The following is a 19,104-nucleotide window of genomic DNA, read 5'->3' as shown; positions in this document are numbered from 1 at the left end:
CAAAATTAACTTTTTAAAAACTAAGCGCAAATTTAATCAGTTAAACTTCTTAAAGAAAAAAAATCTTAAAAGCCAGAGAAAAATGACACATTTTCTATAGGGTAATATCTATTTGAATGACAATTTCTCATCTGAAACCATGGAGACCAGAAGGAAGTGGCACAGCCTTTTTTTTTTTTTTTTTTTTTTTTTTAAATAAAGTGGGTCTTACTCTGTCACCCAGGCTGGAGTGAAGTGGCTCAATCACACCTCACTGCAGCCTCCAACTTCTGGGCTCAAGTGATCATCCCATCTCAGCTTCCTGAGTAGCTGGGGCTACAGGTGAGCACCACCATGCCGGACTAAGTTTCCCTCTCCTCCTCCCTGAGACAGGATCTTGCTATGTTGCACAGGCTGGTCTCAAACTCCTGGCCTCAAATGATTTTCCCACCTTGGACTGTGGAGTCACTGGGATTACAGGCCTAAGCCACCTTGCCCAGCTGGTACAGCATTTTTTAATTGCTAAAAGAAAATAACTTTCCACTGAAAAATTCACATTTAGCAAAATTATTCTCTAGGAATGAAGGGGAAGAAAAGACATTCTCAGATGAGTGAAAAAAGAATTTGTTGCTTACAGACTTATCCTTAAAGATTGGCTACAGAAAGTTCTTTAAATAGAAAATAAATGATAAAATATCTCAGAGGATTAGGAAGGAAAAAGGAACAACAGAAAGAGCACAAATACAAACATACACAAAAGCATGTTTTATAAATCATACAATGGTATGTTTCATAAACCATGAATTTTATAAATCATATTTGATGACTGAAACAAAAATTGTAGGCCAGGCACGGTGGCTCATGCCTATAATCCCAGTACTTTGGGAGGCTGAGGCAGGTGGATCACCTGAGGCCAGGAGTTCAAGACCAACCTGACCAACCTGGTGAAACCCCTTCTCTACTAGAAAAGTACAAAATTAGCCTGGTGTGATGGCACATGCCTGTAATCCCAGCTACTTGGGGAGACTGAAGCAGGAGAATTGCTTGAACCTGGGAGGCAGAGGTTGCAGTGAGCTGAGATTGCACCACTGCACTCCAGCCTATGCAACAAGAGCAAAACTCTGTCAAGAGCAAAAAAAAAAAAAAAAAAAAAAAAATTGTATAGGAATTAGTCTGAGTGGAGAGAGCAAGCAAGCGAGCTGAGTGGTTGCATGGTCAAGTCTCAGAAACCAGTAGCACTTGCAGCATGGCTGACCAACTGACTGAAAGGCAAATTGCAGAATTCAAAGAAGCTTTTTCACTATTTGACAAAGATGGTGATGGAACTATAACAACAAGGAATTAGGAACTGGTCTCTTGGGCAGAATCCCACAGAAGCAGAGTTACAGGACATGATTAATGAAGTAGATGCTGATGGTAATGGCACAGTTGACTTCCCTGAATTTCTGACAATGATGGTAAGAAAAATGAAAGACACAGGCAGTGAGAAAGAAATCAGAGATGCATTCTGTGTGTTTGATAAGGATGGCAATGGCTATATTAGTGCAGCAGAACTTCACCACGTGATGATAAACTTTGGAGAGAATTTAACAGGTTGATGAAATGCTCAGGTAACCAGATATTGATGGTGATGGTCAAGTGAACTATGAAGAGTTTGTACAAATGATGACAGCAAAGTGAAGACTTTGTACACATTCTGTACAAAGTATCTGCACACATTTCTTGTACAAAATTGTTGATTTGCCTTTTCTTTGTTTGTAACTTATCTGTAAAAGGTTTCTCCCTACTGTCTAAAAAATATGCATGTGGCGGAGCTCAGTGGCTCATGCCTGTAATCCCAGCACTTTGGGAAGCTGAGGAGGGCAGATCACGAGGTCAGGAGTTCGAGACCAGCCTGGACAATAAGGTGAAAGCCCATCTCTACTAAAAATACAAAAACTAGCCAGGCATGGTGGTGGGCACCCGTAGTCCCAGCTACTCGGGAGGCTGAGACAGGAGAATCACTTGAACCCAGGAGGCAGAGGTTGCAGTGAGCCGAGATTGCACCACTGCACTCCAGCCTGGGAAACAGAGCAAGACTCCATTTCAAAAAAAAAAATGTTTTTTAATAAATAAATAAATAAAAGCAAACAAACAAACACCTACTAGAGATAACAGAGAGAGAGGTAATATATGTTAATGAAAAGTTCAGTTGACAAGGAAAACATAATGATCTCAAATGTGTATAAACCAAAAAACAGAGCCTTAAAATACATGAAACAAAACTGATAGACTTAAAAGGAAAAACAGACAACTCCACAATTATTATTGGAAAATGCAACATGATCTCTCAGCAAGTGACAAAGCTACTAGATAGAAATTAGCGAGGATATAGAAGATCTGACTAATATAATCAACCAGTCATGGAGTGACATATCACTCCACCCAACAAGCAGAGTACACTTTTTTTTTCCAATTGTTCATGGAAGATTCATCAAGATAGACCATATCCTGTGCCATAAAACAACCTCAACAAATGTAAAATAAATGAAAGTATACGTAGCATGTTTTCTGACAATATTGGAATCAAACAGGTAATCAATAATGAAGATAACAGGAAACTCTCTAAACACACAGAAATTGAACAACGTAAGTTTTAAGTCATTACTGGGACAAAGAGGAAAATTTCAAGTTAAAAATGAAACTTAAGGAATATGAAAATACAACATACCAAAATATGTTGGATACAGCTAAAGGATTTTTGAAAGCAAAACTGTAGCACTAAATGTTTACATTAAACATGATAAAAGGACTCAAGTCAATCTAAGCTCCTACCATAAGGCAGAGGAAAATAAACCCAAAGCAATCAAAAAGAAGGAGGTCAGGCATGGTGGCTCACATGTATTATCCCAGCACTGAGAAAAGCCAAGGCAGGGAGGATCCCTTGAGCCAAGATTTCAAGACCAGCTTGGGCAGCATAGTGAGACCTCATCTCTACAAAACATTTTAAAAATTAGGCATGGTGGTGTGTCTTGTAGTCCCAGCTACTCTGAGGCAGGAGAACTGCTTGAGCCCAGGAGTCCAAGACTGCAGTGAGCTATGATCACACCACTGCACTCTAGCCTGGGTGACAGAGAGTCTCTCTTTCTTAAAAAAAAAGGAAGGAAATAATATAGATATCAGAACAATAATTAATAAAATTAGAAATAAGAAATAGCAGAGGAGAAAAATTTAATGAAATGACTGTTTCTTTTTTAAATCAAAAAAATTTATAAACTTCTTTCAAGAGTCACAAAAATTAAGAGAAAACAGATGTCACCAATATGAGGAATAAAACAGTGGATGTCACTTCACATCCTGTAGCCACTAAGATAATAAGAAAATATTACACAAAGTTTTACACTCTAAAACAGTTTTTAACTGAAAACTTAGAAGTAATGAAGCCTTTTGAGGAACCACAAACTACCAAACACAACCAAGATGAAATAGATAATTTAGGTAGCCCTATATTAACCATTAAAGAAACTGAATTTATTTTTTTAAATCTCCTAAAAAAGAAATCCCAGGCCCAGATGGTTTGACTGGAGAATTCTACCAAACATTTAAAGAGATAACAACGCATTTTCACCATCTTTTCCAGAAAAAGAACACTCTCCAACTCATTTTGTGAGGCTAGTATCACCCGAATATCAAAACCAGAACAAAAAAAGAAAAACAACAACACAAAAACAAAAAACTACATGCCAATAGCTTTCACGAACATAGATTCAAAGGTCCTCCACAAAATATTAGCAAACTGAATAAAATAATAAAAACATTATGCACTGTGACTATCTTAATTCAGGCTGCTGTACAAGAATATCAAATGCTGGGTGGCATAAAGAACAAACATTTATTTCTCATAGTTCTGGAGGTTGTGAAATTCAAGATCAAAGTGTTAGAAGTTTCAGTGTCTGGGGAGGGCACTCTTCTGGGTTTACAGACCACCCTCTTCTCACTGTATCCTCTCATGGCTGAAAGAGATATAAATTCTCTCATGTTTTGTCTTATAAGGGCAATATCCCCATTCATGAGGGCTCCACCCTCATGACCTCCCAAAGGTCCTACCTCCTAACACTGGGGAGTTAGAGTTTCAGCATATAAATTTTGAGGGGACACAAACATGCAGTTCATAGCCTTAACCAATAGGGATTTATTCCATGCATACAAGGCTAGTTCAACATTTGAGAAGTTAATGTAATCCACCAGATCAACAAGCTAAAAAGTCATATGATCATATCAATGGAAACAGATAAAGCATGTGACAAATTCCAACACCCATTCATGGTTTTAAAAAAAGGGCAGGGTGCTGGCCGGGTGCTGGGGCTCACGCCTGTAATCCCAGCACTTTGGGAGGTCGAGGCGAGTGGATCACTCGAGGTCAGGAGTTTGAGACCAGCCTGGCCAACATGGTGAAACCTCATCTCTACTGAAAATACAAAAATTAGCCTAGTATGGTGGTGCATGCCTGTAGTCCCAGCTACTTGGGAGGTTGAGGCAGGAGAATCACTTGAACCCGGAAGGCAGAGGTTGCAGTGAGCTGAGATCACATCACTGCACTCCAGTCTGGGAAACAGAGTGAGACTTTGTCAAAAAAAAAAGAAAAGAAAAGAAAAAAGGGTGCGGTGGGGGGTGGGCATTGTGGCTCATGCCTGCAATCCCAGTAATTTTGGAGGCTGAGACAGGAGGATCACTTGAGGCCAGGAGATCATGACCAGCCTGGGCAATGTAGTGAGACTCTGTCTCAATATTTTAAAAAGTTCTTTAGGCTGGGCATGGTAGCTCATGCCTGTGATTCCAGCCCTTTGGGAGGCTTAGGCAGGTGGATCACCTGAGGTCAGGAGTTTGAGGCCAATCTGACCAACATGGCAAAACCCCGTCTCTGCTAAAAATACAAAAATGAGCTGGGCGTGGTGGTGGATACCTACAATCCCAGCTACTCAGGAGGCTGAGACATGAGAATAGCACGAACCCGGGAGGCAAAGATTGCAGTGAGCCGAGATGGCGCCATTGCACTCCAGCCTGAGTGACAGAGCGAGACTGTCTCCAGAAAAAAAAAAATTTAAATCTCTCAAGAGTTACATTATTAAAAATAGTAGAGTAGAAAGATCCAAGAATCAGTCACTCCACTGAAGCAACTGTTAAGTTGGTGGAAAAAAAACAACAGAATAAACGTTTTTAGAACTCTGGAATCTCATCAAAATCTTACCACATTGAGGGGAGTGCTTAATAAAGAATGAGACTGGGCTGGGCGCCGTGGCTCACGCCTGTAATCCTAGCACTTTGGGAGGCCGAGGCAGGCAGATCACCTGAGGTCAGGAGTTTGAGACCAGCTTGACCAACATGGAGAAACCCTGTCTCTACTAAAAATACAAAATTAGCGGGGCATGGAGGTGCATGCCTGTATTCCCAGTTACTCGCAAGGCTGAGGCAGGAGAATCGCTTGAACCCGGGAGGCGGAGGTTGCAGTGAGCCAAGATCACGCCATTGCACTCCAGCCTGGACGACAACAGCGAAAACTGTCTCAAAAAATAAAAATAAAAATAAATAAAGAATGAGACTGCTAAATTTTAGTAAGAAAATGTTGTTTGTATTCTTGTTTACCCACCTACTATTTCCATTCTCAGCTTGGCAGTGGGTATGGGAGTGGCAATCTGAAATCCTGGTGCACCTTGCTGATTCTAGGAGGCCAATATGGACCTTGTTCTTCAAAAATGGTGGTATGCAATCTGACCTGCCTGACAGCTCCTTGAGCAATCAGTATAAAGGCTGACCTTTGTTTTACCCCCATTGGGCTGTAGCACCTTTCCAGGAGGCATGTGAAAAAGGCATTTCACTATAAATGTCTCCTATATTCTCCTGGGGCAAAAGAGAGCAAATGGGGAAAAATCTGGGAATATTCAAAGATTGGTAAACAGTAGGCTATGAAGAAAGATTCTTAAGGTAATAAGAGCTTTGAAACACTACTGCATGTACCAGTGAAAGTGGAATTTAACACACATGCCTAGGACCAGTTGCTTGCTCAGAAAACATCAGAGACAACTTTAGGCTTGCACTCTTGGCTGATCTTTAGGCTCCGTGCAAGCAGGAGGTAAAGGCTAAGGCAGAGTTGAGGGACAACTTCGCATAGTGTTGAAGGAGTACTCTCACACTTAGAGGCAACCTGCAAGAGACTTTTTTTTCTTTTCTTTGGTTCCAGGCATTTAAGGAAATCTCTGCCAGGCCACTTGGTTAACAGCTGAGATGATGAAATACAGCCTTCAGTGAGCACACATTATAAAGAATACAGTCTTTCCTAAAATAGTTTGTGTGAGATATGGCGAAGTTTTTTTTTTAAATAGCCTGATTAATCCTTTACTCTTTAATTCCCAGTACCCCTCCCTCTCTCTTCTTCTTTCCTTTTTATGCTATTTTTGCCCAGGCATGCCACAGCATCAGTAGCATTATTAGCACCAGCTTATATTCCTTTCCTCTTTTGGGAAAAGACTGACTCTCAAATTAGCCAGGTGTGGTGGTGGGCGCCTGTAATCCTAGTTACTCGGGAGGCTGAGGCAAGATAACTGCTTGAACCTAGGAGTCGGAGGTTGCAGTCAGCAGAGATCATGCCACTACACTCCAGTTTGGGCGACAGAGCAGAACTCCATCTCAAAAAAAAAAAAAGAAAGAAAAGACTGACTCTCTAGCTTGCCAGAGACAACCCCTTCCCCGTCTCCCCCCTCTCCCTTACGTGCCCACCTTATCTAAGAAAGAGTTTAGGCTGGGCACGGTGGCTCACGCCTGTAATCCCAGCACTTTGGGAGGCCAACGCAGGCGGATCACGAGGTCAGGAGATCGAGACCATCCTGGCTACCACAGTGAAACCCCGTCTCTACTAAAAAAAAAAATGCAAAAAGTTAGCCAGGTGTGGTGGTGGGTGCCTGTAGTCCCAGCTACTGGGGAGGCTGAGGCAGGAGAATGGCATGAACCCAGGAGGCGCAGCTTGCAGTGAGCTGAGATCATGCCACTGCACTCCAGCGTGGGCAACAGAGTGAGACTCCACCTCAAAAAAAAAAAAAAAATTAAATGTTTAGCCAATTGGGTTTAGCTTAAATTGTGTGGTCTGACCCCCACTGATGGGAAAAGGGCACAGGGGCAGGATTTGCATTTGGAATAAAAACTTTCATCCTTCATTGTTCTGTGTGCTGCCGTGGTGACTGGCCATACAGGAGGCACCCATCTCAGTAGAAGTAAATTTGCTTTGCTGAGAAATCCTTCGAGTGCTCATTTTCCTTACAACTCCGAGCTCTATTTCTAACAAATTCTGATGGCCTGTCAGGGATTACCATTCTCCTTCGGGAGGGGGTCTTTGGTCACCCCACCCAGGGGGAGACGGGTCCCACTGTCCTATTGCGATGGCTGCAGGGGCAGGAGATGAGGACCAAACTAGTCCTAGAAACCCAGTTACCAGGGACTAAATAATTCCTCATTGCCTTGTTAAGATTCAAAATCTCCCCTCAAAAGGATGTTGGTTTATCCCCTTATGAGATGCTATACAGGCTGCCTTATTTACATTCTACTACCGATGTCCCTACATTTGAAACTACAGATCAGTTCCTCAAAAACTATATACTTGGTCTATCTTCACTTTTTCTTATCTTAAAACCAAAGGTCTCCTAGCACAGGCACTGCCCCTAAAGTTCCCAGTACACCAACATCAACTTGGAGATACATCCTCATCAAAGAGTGGAAAAAATTACTCAAGGCAACTTACGAAGGACCTTATCTAGTGCTCCTAACTACTGAAATGGCAGTCTGAACAGCAGAAAGAGGGTGGACCCACCACACTCGAGTCAAAGGAGCACCACCACCACCTTTGGAATCATGGGCCATTGTTCCAGGGTCAAGCCCTACCAAATTAAAGCTAAAAAGTACTTACTTCTTCTATACGTATTATATTGTCTCTCCCTTTTTCCTTACTCCATTGATAGCTACTTCATTATTAATATCACTAAGTCTGGCCGGGCGCAGTGGCTCATGCCTGTAATCTCAGCACTTTAGGAGGCCTAGGAGGGTGGATCACCTGAGGTCAGGAGTTCTAGACCAGCCTGGCCAACATGGTGAAACCCCATCTCTACTGAAAATACAAAAATTAGCCGGGCGTGGTGGCAGGCACCTGTAATCCCAGCTACTTGGGAGGCTGAGGCAAGAGAATTGCTTGAACCCGGGAGATGCAGGTTGCAGTGAGCCAAGATCGCACCAGTGCACTCCAGCCTGGGCAACAAGAGCAGGACTTCGTCTCAAAAAACAAACAAACAACAAACAAACAAAAACAAAAAAAACGAAGTCTGACTCACCCCAAACCATTGTTTTTAATGCTCATCTTGTTATAACTTGTGGGGATTTAAAGGACCAAAGGCAACTAGCTTCTTCAGACAAGTATCTCTGCCCTGGCCCTTTAGTTTCCACTGTTACTCCTAGTTCTCACCATTGTGATCATCTACAACCAAAATGCCATTCCTTTACTCCCACAGCCTGGAAACCTTGTAGTAATTGTAGTAATTGGACTATAGTATTTGGTCCACCCAATACCAACGTTGGATCTCTACGACGGGGTTGTGCATCGATCTAAAGCCCCTCCTCCACTTTACCAAAGGAACTACTCTCCCTGAGTGCCAAACCCACCAATGCAACCCTATCCTTATTTCTATTACTATCCCTACCTCCACCGACCCTCGGCCTGCCCTCAGTCGCCTCTATAGAATAGGGGCCAATGTCAATGGGAAAGATCCTATAGGTATTTTTGAAATACATATTACTCCTACTCCTCCTTCCCCATGCCCAATAATTTCAGCTTTAAACCAAACATCTGTTATTCGTATACCTAATGACAGGACTAAGGTGTCAGCTGTAAAAGTAAATGACTTAAAACAAACCTTAGCAATTGAGACAAGATACCAAGATGCAAATGCCTGGCTAAAATGGATTAAATATTCTGTCCGCACCTTGAACAAAAGTGACTATTATGCCTGTGTGCACGGTAGGCCAGAGGTCCAGACTGTCCCCTTGCCACTTGGATGGTCTCTCTGTCAACTGGGCATGAGCTGTATAGTGGCTCTTTTCCAGAATCCCACAGCCTTGGATGATAAATCGTGCCAAGCTCTCTCTCTCTGCTGTTCCCTGAAGTTCAACACCCTGTGGGTCAGCCCCCGAGGGCCATTCAGCCTCTGCCTCTCAATGCCAGGTTTACCTCATGTCTCTCACAATAGGGGGAAAACTTGACATTTCTCAGAAACTTAAAGGGATGCAAAGAGCTTAGCCCTTCCAAGAGCTTACCCATCAGTCTGCCCTTAGCCATCCCGAGCAGATACATGGTGGTGTGGAGGCGGACTTCCACTGGACACTCTACCAAGTAACTGGGGCGGAACTTATGCTCTAGTCCAATTGGCCGTCCCTTTCACCGGGGCATTCCACCAACCCAGGATAGTAAAAGCAAAACACCACAAGCCAGGAGAGGCTCCTTATGAGTTCTTTGATCCTCAGGTCTATACAGATGCCATCAGTGTTCCACGAGGAGTGCCAAATAAATTTAAAGCCTGAAACCAAACAGCTGCAGGGTTTGAATCTGCAGTGTTGTAATGGGTAACTATCAATAAAAATGTAAATTAAATAAACTACATTTACTATATCCAACAACGTTTTGTTAACTATACCAAAGATGCCATTAAAGGAACAGCTGAACAATTAGGGCCCACCAGTCAAATGGCCTGGGAGAACAGACTAGCGTTAGACATGATGCTAGCAGAAAAAGGTAGACTTTGTGTCATGACTGGAACCCAATGTTGCATCTTTATTCCTAATAACATGGCCCCCAATGAAACGATTACAAAGGCTTTACAAGGCCTTACCTTTCTATCAAATAAATTAGCTAAAAACTCAGGGATAAACGATCCCTTTCCAGGCCTTATAGAAAAGTGGTTCGGTGGATAGAAAAGGTTAATAACTTCAATACTCACCCCTCTTGCAATTGTCACAGGTATACTAATCCTTGTTGGATGCTGCCTTATACCCTGTGCTCGAGGGGTAGTACAAAAACTTACTGAGATAACTCTCACCAAAGCTTTTCTCAACTCTCCCCGACCCTATTCAAGTGGACTTTTTCTTCTAAAAAAATCAAGCCAAATAGCACAGTCAGAATATGCTAAAAAGGTTTAAAAAGAAAAAGTTATTAAAAAAAAGAAGAGGGGCCAGGCGCAGTGGCTCAAACCTGTAATCCCAGCACTTTGGGAGGCCGAGACGGGCGGATCACGAGGTCAGGAGATCGAGACCATCCTGGCTAACACAGTGAAACCCTGCCTCTACTAAAAATACAAAAAACTAGCTGGGCGAGGTGGCGGGCGCCTGTAGTCGCAGCTGCTGGGGAGGCTGAGGCAGGAGAATGGCATAAACCCGGGAGGCGGAGCTTGCAGTGAGCTGAGATCCGGCCACTGCACTCCAGCCTGGGTGACAGAGCGAGACTCTGTCTCAAAAAAAAAAAAAAAACAGAAGAGGAAAGTTGTGAAATATGGCAGTTTCTCTTGAAACGGCCCGATTAATCCTTTACTCTTTAATTCCCAGTACCCCTCCCCGTCTCTTCTTCTTTCCTTCTTTCTGCTGTTACTACATGCCAAGGCAGGCCACCGCACCAGTGGCGTTATCAATACCAGCTCACATTCCTTTCCTTACTTGGGAAAAGACTGACTCTCTAGCTCACCGCAGACGACCCCTTCCCTCTCTCCCCTCTCTCTCTTACGTGCCCACTTATATAAGAAAAAGTTTAAATGTTTAGCCAAGCAGGTCTAGCTTAAACTGTGCAGTCCAACCCCAGCCAATGGGGAAAGGGCATAGGGGGCAGGATTTGCATCAGGAATACAAACTTACTCTCCTTTGTTCTGTGTACTCTCGTGGGGACTGGCCATACAGAGGCACCCCTTTGTGCAGAAGTAAATTTGCTTTGCTGAGAAATCCTTTGCGTGCTCATTTTCCTTACAACTCCGTGCTCTATTTCTAACAGTTTGGAAAAATCACTAAACAAGAAGATGACTGCAGGTTTCAACAATTAACAACAAATCATGGGGAAGGTGAAAATTCTGATTTCCAGAGTTACTTACATTATACTATTCAAAATGTCCAATTTTCAACAAAAAATTACAAGACATACAAGAAACAAGAAAGTATGGTCCACTTATGTGTAGAATATTGACATAAACCATCCCTGAGGACTTTAAATCAGTTGTCTTAAAGAGTTAAAGGAAACCATAGACAAAAGTTTAAAGGAGACTGGGAAAATGATATATTAACAAAGTGAGAATATTAATAAAGATACAGAAATGTTTTAAATGGAACCAAATAAAAATTCTGGAGCTGAAAAGGACAATAACTGAGGCTGGGCATGGTGGCTCATGCCTGTAATTCCAGCACTTTTGGAGGCTGAGGTGGGCAGATGAACCTGAGGTCAGGAGTTCAAGATCAGCCTGGCCTTGAAAGACCCCATCTCTACTAAAAATACAGGCCAGGTGCAGTGGCTTATGCCTGTAATCCCAGCACTTTGGGAGGTGGAGGCGGGCAGATCATGAGGTCAGGAGTTTGAAAACAGCCTGGCCAATATGGTGAAACCCCGTCTCTACTAAAAACACAAAAATTAGCTGGGCGTGGTGGCACACACCTGTAGTCCTAGCTACTCGGGAGGCTGAGGCAGAAGAATTGTTTGAACCTGGAAGGTGGAGGTTTCAGTGAGCTGAGATCGTGTCACTACACTCCAGCCTGTATGACAGAGCAAGACTCCATCTAAAAAAAAAAAATTATCTGGGTGTGGTGGTCCCAGCTACTCAGGAGGCTGAGGCAGGAGAATAGCTTGAACTGGGAGGCAGAAGTTGCAGTGAGCTGAGACGTGCCACTGCACTCCAAAGCACTCTAGCCTGGGTGTCAGAGTGAGACTCTGTCTCAAAAAAAAAAAAAAAAAAGTACAATAACTGAAATTAAACTAACACTACATAGTTTCAGTGGCAGATTTGAGAAGTAAGAAGAAAAGACTCAGCAAACCAAAGATAGCACTATTGAAGTGACCCATTCTAAGGATCAGAAAGCAAAAAGAATGAAGAAAAAATTAACTGAGTCAAAGAGATCTCATGGATACTTTAAAGCCTATCAACATCCTCTTTATGGGGGTTTCAGAAGGAGAAGACATAGAAAAGGAGAGAGAGGATATTTGAAGAAATAATTACCAGAAACTCCCCAATGTTGATGAAATACATGAATGTATGCATCCACGAAGTTTAATAAACTTCAAATAGGACAAACTCAAAAAGTCTCACAATGAGACACAAACTGTTGAAAATCAAAGACAAAGTGAATCTTGAAAGTAGCAAGAGAGAAGGAACTCATCACATACAAGGGGTTTTTCAATATAATTAATAGCCAGTTTGCCATTAAAAACCATATAGGCCAGAAAACATGAGAATAAGCTAAGTACTGAAAGAAAAAAATCCTGTCACCCAAAGATTTCATTTCTCAAAAACTTTCCTTCAAAAAGTAAGGAGAAATTAAGACATTCCCAGACAAATAAAACGGAGTTTGTTCCTAGTAGACTTGCCCTATACAAAATGTTACAGGGAGTCCTCTAGGCTGAAATGAAAGAATGCTAAGCACTAACACGAAAATATATGAGAAAATCAAGAACTCCAATATAGGTAGCTACATAGGTCAGTATTATTGTATTTTTAGTATAAGTCTTCATTTTGTTTCATATATACAGAGAGAGAGAGAGAGAGAGAGTCTGGTTCTGTTACCAGGCTATAGTGCAGTGGTGCGATCTCAGCTCACTGCAACCTCTGCCTCCTGGGTTCAACCGATTCTCGTGCCTCAGCCTCCCAAGTAGCTGGGATTATAGGCACGTGCCACCACACCCAGATCATTTTGTATTTTTAGTAGAAATGGAGTTTCACCATGTTGGCCAGGCTGGTCTCAAACTCCTGATCTCATGATCCACCCGCCTCGGCCTCTCAAAGTGCTGGGATTACAGGTGTGAGCCACTGAGCCTGGCCTCCTATATCTTTATTTTTTAATTTCTTCTTTTTGAGACAGGTTCTTAATCTGTCAGCCAGGCTGGAGTGCAGTAGCACAATCACAGCTCACTGCAGCCTCAAACCCCACTGCAGTTCAAGTGATCCTCTGACCTCAGCCTCCAAAGTAGCTGGGACTACAGGCACACACCACCACATCCTGCTAATTTTTTTTTTTGGTAGAATGGGGGTCTTGCTATGTTGCCCAGGCTGGACTTGAACTCCTGGCCTCAAGAGATCCTCCTGCTTTGGCCTCCCAAATTACTGGGATTGCAGTTGTGAGCCCAGTCTGTACCCTATTGTTTCCTATGTTGTTTGAGAGACAAATGTAGAAAACAATAATTATAAAGTATGCTAATGGGCACACAATGTATAAAAGATGCAATTTGTGACAATAACAAAGCTGTATAGGAATAGATTTTGTGTATGCTACTAAAACTTAGTTGATATCAATTCAAACTGTATTTTTATATATTTAGGGTGTTGTTTGTAATCACCAGAGTACCCACAAAAAGATAATTAAAATATATACAGAAAAACTGAGGAAGGAATCAGAATGGTACACTTTAAAAAACACGACAGACACAATCAAACACAAAAGACAGTATTTGGGGAACAAAAAGTATATGAAACTTGTAGAAAACAATAGCAAATGATAGAAGTAATTGCTTTCTTATCAGTCATCACTTTAAATGTTAAAAAATTAAACTCACCATTAAAAGACAGAGATTGGCAGAATGGATTTAAAAAAAACATGATCCACTTATGTGGTATCTACAAAAGACTCATTTTGAGTTCAAAGAGACAAATATGGCCGGGCGCGGTGGCTCAAGCCTGTAATCCCAGCACTTTGGGAGGCCGAGACGGGCGGATCACGAGGTCAGGAGATCGAGACCATCCTGGCTGACACAGTGAAACCCCGTCTCTACTAAAAAATACAAAAAAACTAGCCGGGCGAGGTGGCGGGCGCCTGTAGTCCCAGCTACTCGGGAGGCTGAGGCAGGAGAATGGCGTGAACCCGGGAGGCGGAGCTTGCAGTGAGCCAAGATCACGCCACTGCACTCCAGCCTGGGCGGCAGAGCGAGACTCTGTCTCAAAAAAAAAAAAAAAAAAAAAAAAAAAAAAAAACAAAGAGACAAATATATTGAAAGTAAAACAATGGAAAAAGATATTCCATGCAAACAGTAACAAAAGGAGAACCGGGGTGGCTATGCTAATATCAGTCCAAATAGACTTTAAAATGAGGGATATTATAATATATTGATAAAAGGGTCAATTCATTACCAAGATCTAACAATTATAAAAATATATTCACCAAACAGCAGAGCCCCATAATATGTTAAGAAAGCATTAATAGAAATAAAGGAGAACTAATTCTACAATAATCATTGGAGATTTAATAACCCACTTTCAATAATAGAACAAAACAAAAAAAAAGAGAAACAAATAATAGATAGAACATTTAATAGCAGATGAATAAGTAAATAGAGGACTTGCAGTGAGCCAAGATCACGCCACTGCACTCCAGCCTGGGCAACAGAGCAAGACTCCATCTCAAAAAAAAAAACAAAAAATTAAAGGCAAAATACAACCTACCAAAACTTACAGGATGCAGCAAAAGCAGTGCTCAAAGCGGAATTATAGTTGTAACTGCCTACATTAAAAAAGAAGAAATATCACAAATCAATAACCTAACCCTATTCCTTAAAGAACAGGGAAAAAGAAGAGTAAACTAAGGACAAAACTGGTAAACTGGTAGAAAGAATAGTCTCTTCAATAAAAGGTACAGGACAACTGGATATGCACATGCAAAAGAATGGAATTAGACCCCCATCTCATACCATATACAAAAGTTAAGTTGCAATGATTGGCCAATGACCTAAATACAAGAACTAAAACTATAAACTCTCAGAAGAGTTAGGGATAAATCTTCAAAACTTTGAATTTGGCCATGGAGTCTTAGATATGACATCAAAAACACAAGCAACAAAAGAAAAAAATAAATTGGACTTTCTCAAAATTAAAAACTTTTGTTTGTCAAAGGATATTCTCAAGAAAGTGAAAAGACAACAACAGAATGGAAGAACATACTTGCAAATTATATATCTCGTAAGAGTTTAACATCCAGAATATGTAAAGAACTCTTACAACTCAACAACAAAAAGACAAACAACCCAATTTAAAAAATGGGCAAAGGACTTAGACATTTTTCCAAAAATGATAAACAAATGGACAACAAGTACATGAAAAGATGCTCAAGATCATCAGTCATTGGGGAAATGCAAATCAAAACCACAATGAAATACAGCTTCACATCCACTAGAAATGAGTATAATTCTGTAACTATGGCTATTAAAAAGGATGAGATGGGGAAATAGCAAGTGTTGGTGAAGATGTTGAAAAATTCAAACCTTTGTACATTCCTGGTAGGAATGTAAAATGGTTCAGCCTCTAAGGAAAACAATTTGTTAGTTCCTCAGTAAATTATATATAGAATTACCATATCACCCAGCAATTTCACTTCTAAGTATCTATCCCAAAGATTTGGCAACAGGTGTTTTAACAAATACTTGTACACGAATGAATGTTCTAGCAGCCCTATTTGCAATAGCCAAAAGGAGGTGGAAACATCCCAAGTGTCCATCAATTGATGAGTGAAAAAAGACAAAATGTGGCATATTTATTCAATAGAATATTATTCAGCCATAAAAAGGAAGGAAGTACTGATACATTCTACAACAAGGATTAACCTCAAAGGCAACTAAAATGTTCACTTCAAAACTGTTAATTTTACATTATGTGAAATTCACCTCAATGTTCCACAGTGAGCAAGCCTATGCAAACCAACCACTAAAATTCCAAGGAAGTTAAGAGCCCAAAGAGGCTTACATACCCAGTTTCTCAGGAAGAAACTTTCCTTCCTTCCTTCTTTCCTTCCTTCCTTCTTTCCTTCTTTCCTTCTTTCCTTCTTTCCTTCTTTCCTTCTTTCCTTCTTTCCTTCTTTCCTTCCTTCCTTCCTTCCTTCCTTCCTTCCTTCCTTCCTTCCCTCCTTCCCTCCCTGCCTCCTCCCTCCCTCTCTCCCTCCCTCCCTCTTTCCCTCCCTCCCTCCTCCCTGCCTCCTCCTCTTCTTCTTTTCTTCTTTTCCTTCTCCTTCTCTTTCTTTCTTTCTCTCTCTCTCTCTTTCTTTCTTGTTTTTTGAGACAGAGTCTCACTCTGTCGCCAAGGTGGAGTGCAGTGAGTGGCATGATCTCAGCTCACTGCAACCTCCAACTCCCTAGTTCAAGCAATTCTCCTGCCTCAGCCTCCCGAGTAGCTGGGATTGCAGGCGTGTGCCACCATGTCCAGCTAATTTTTGTATTTTTCGTAGAGACGGGGTTTCACCATGTTGGCCAGGATGGTCTCAATCCTGACCTTGTGATCCGCCCACCTCGGACTCCCAAAGTGCTGGGATTACAGGCGTGAGCCACCATGCTCGGCCTCTTCTCTTCTTTTCTCTTTCTCTCTCTCTTTCCCTTCCTCCCTTCCTCCCTCCTCCTTCCTTCCTTCCTCCCCTTCTTCCTTCCTCTCTTTTCTTTCTTTCTCTCTTTCCCTCCAGACAGGGTCCCAGGCTGGAGTACAGTGGCATGATCACAGCCACTTGAACTCCTGGCTCAAGCAATCTTCATGCCTCAGCCTCTGTAGCTAGGACTAGAGGCATGTGTCTCCATGCCCAGCTAACTTTTTTATGTTTTGTAAAGGGAGGAGGGTGTCTCACTATGTTGCTCAGGCTGTTCTTGAACTCCTGGCCTCAAGTGATCATCCTGCTTTTCCTCCCAAAGTGCTGGGATTACAGGCGTGAGCCACTGCACCTGGCAGAAACATTTAATAGTGACTTATGAATAGAAACCACGTCTGTGTCTCAGGTAGTGTGGAGACAGGTTGGTGGATCCCCATGCCATTACACCCAGAACCAGGGCTTATATACCATGGGGAAAGGGTATACGTGATACAGAAGGGATGTGTAGGACAATTATTCAAGGGCAGGACGTAAGGTAAGTACACGATCCTACACAAGCAACAGTAAGCAAAACAAACAAACAAAAAAACCTTAGAGGCCTTTTTGGAAATGGGCTTAGTCAGAACTCAATATGACAGATCAATATCCAAGATGGAGTTGCTTTAGCCCCCACACTCCACCTCTCTTAATCTCACACACCCTCCTCTTCTGAGCTTTTAGGGAAAGTGCTTGATATTGTGCAACTTTAGCAGCAATGGGTTGGCAAGGGAAAACAGATCAGACCCAGTAGCATTCCAAATTAGGGAGATTCACAGGCTTTGTTTTGTCATCTCTAGTCATTGTGAAATACCGTGACTTTAGTTTTCTTGGAAGAAGAAAAATGAGAGATATATAACATTAATAATTTGAATAGTAGAAATACAATGCACACAAGGATTACAATCAAAAAGGGCATGAAGACAATTAAATCTCAGTTTTTCTTTAGAAATTTGTAGCGAGGAAATAATTCAGGATTCAGTTTGAATTGTAGGCAAATAATAAAACTCAAAAACAATGATTAAGGCTACAATCTAATAATGAGCATACTATAGTTTTCTTCTGAAACATAGTTTTTCTCAACAGTTTTCCCATTTCTACTAAGGATAAGTCAAAGTAGGACCAATTTACTTGTGAAATAAATTTAGTCTCATTAACTTGACCTGACTATTTGCATAAAGTGCAGGGAGAATAGGGATTGGCCATATTGTCTCCTTTTAAGCTGGCTTCACTGGGACACTTTTCATAAGGAGTCTCAGATTAGACTTCTATAAGCCCTGAGGCTAACCAAGTCAAGGATTCAGTATCCGATTGTGCCTGTCATACCTATATGAATAGGTGTATTCCTCTCTTCTTGAGGCCCAAAAATAACGTGAGTTCCTGGGCCTGCCAGAAAGTGACATTTTTTACTTACCAGAGGTAGGCTGGCCTTTGTGTGGGGGCTTTATCAGCTCTACAACATCAACCTCATTTCCTCAAAGCAATGTGGTCATATCCGAAAACATGCCACTCCAGTCAAGGCCTTGATAAAAGAACCTGTGTCTCCAATTGTGTCCTGTTACAAAAGAAAACAGATTCTTACCAAACTTATGCAAATAACTATATTCCCATATCATAAGAATATATGAATAGTTTCCAGTTTTGCAGATATCAGGTAGAGAGACAGGTAAATTTTGTTCACAATAGTGTACTTTACAATTAGAGTAGCAACCTTCCAAACAGGATATTTTCCTTTCTCACCTTGGAACTGCCATCCACACACCAAGCAGCTCTTTGCCAGTCAGGTGAGAGCTGTTTATTATACAGTGTAGAATCCAGCAGCTCCCCACACAGTTTCAGAGTCAGTCCTAGGGAAAAAGAGGCTCCCTGCTCATATCTCCTCCTTGCATTCTTCAGATAGCATAAATCCTGCACAAACCATTCCCATTTTATTAGTGGGACTCTTTTGGGTGCTGCTATCCTCATTAGAGTGTTTCTCTGACATTCAGACATTATCACTTCAGGTGTTAAGGCCATTTTATGTCCTTGAATTATAGAAGTAGCTTTAGTTAACATCCAATTACAAGGCAGCAAATGCCCCCAAACAAAAATTCTCTAGTGAAGGTGCTCATAGACTTTTGCCATAAGCCCCAATAAACATTCTACAAGGAGCTATCCGGTGGATAATTTGTTCCCTACCAGCACTTCAGCTTCTATTCTACACTTCGTGGGCTTGGTCAGTCTTACGGGTTCCCTCTGAGCATGTCCAATTAATAGTGTCCAAAGAGAAGATTTACATGCTTTCTGCTTCACAGTACCAGGAAAGGTAAACATCCTCCAGTCATATACAATGTCCATTCCCAGAAAACATTTAGGTAAAGGAGACACAGCTACTTTACATAAAGCCTGTTCAAACATTTTAATTCTTAAAATCCTATCGACCCTTACATTTTATGTTGTAGTTCCAGGAACCTTTTTCTCCATCCCTAGACCATTTTACCCTTTCTTGTGAAAAAGGAT

At 41.6% G+C, this 19,104-nt stretch overlaps 1 long non-coding RNA gene and 1 pseudogene across 2 annotated transcripts in view; one reads left to right on the top strand and one right to left on the bottom strand.

The window, feature by feature from the left end:
• The window catches only part of LOC114673428 (uncharacterized), a 176,548-nt gene that overhangs the window by 127,968 nt on the left and 29,476 nt on the right, over nucleotides 1-19,104 (bottom strand). For both annotated transcript variants that reach the window (XR_013408038.1, XR_013408037.1), the window contains exon 2: nucleotides 18,020-18,160. This is a non-coding gene — a long non-coding RNA (uncharacterized LOC114673428). The remainder of the gene's footprint in view (nucleotides 1-18,019; nucleotides 18,161-19,104) is intronic.
• On the top strand, nucleotides 1,226-1,659 carry LOC698463 (calmodulin pseudogene; annotated as a pseudogene).

The sequence above is a fragment of the Macaca mulatta genome, chromosome 17 (assembly GCF_049350105.2).
Source record: "Macaca mulatta isolate MMU2019108-1 chromosome 17, T2T-MMU8v2.0, whole genome shotgun sequence".
Taxonomy (NCBI): Eukaryota; Metazoa; Chordata; class Mammalia; order Primates; family Cercopithecidae; genus Macaca; species Macaca mulatta.
Note: the sequence above shows the minus strand (reverse complement) of the source record. Positions and strands in the feature narration are given on the sequence as shown.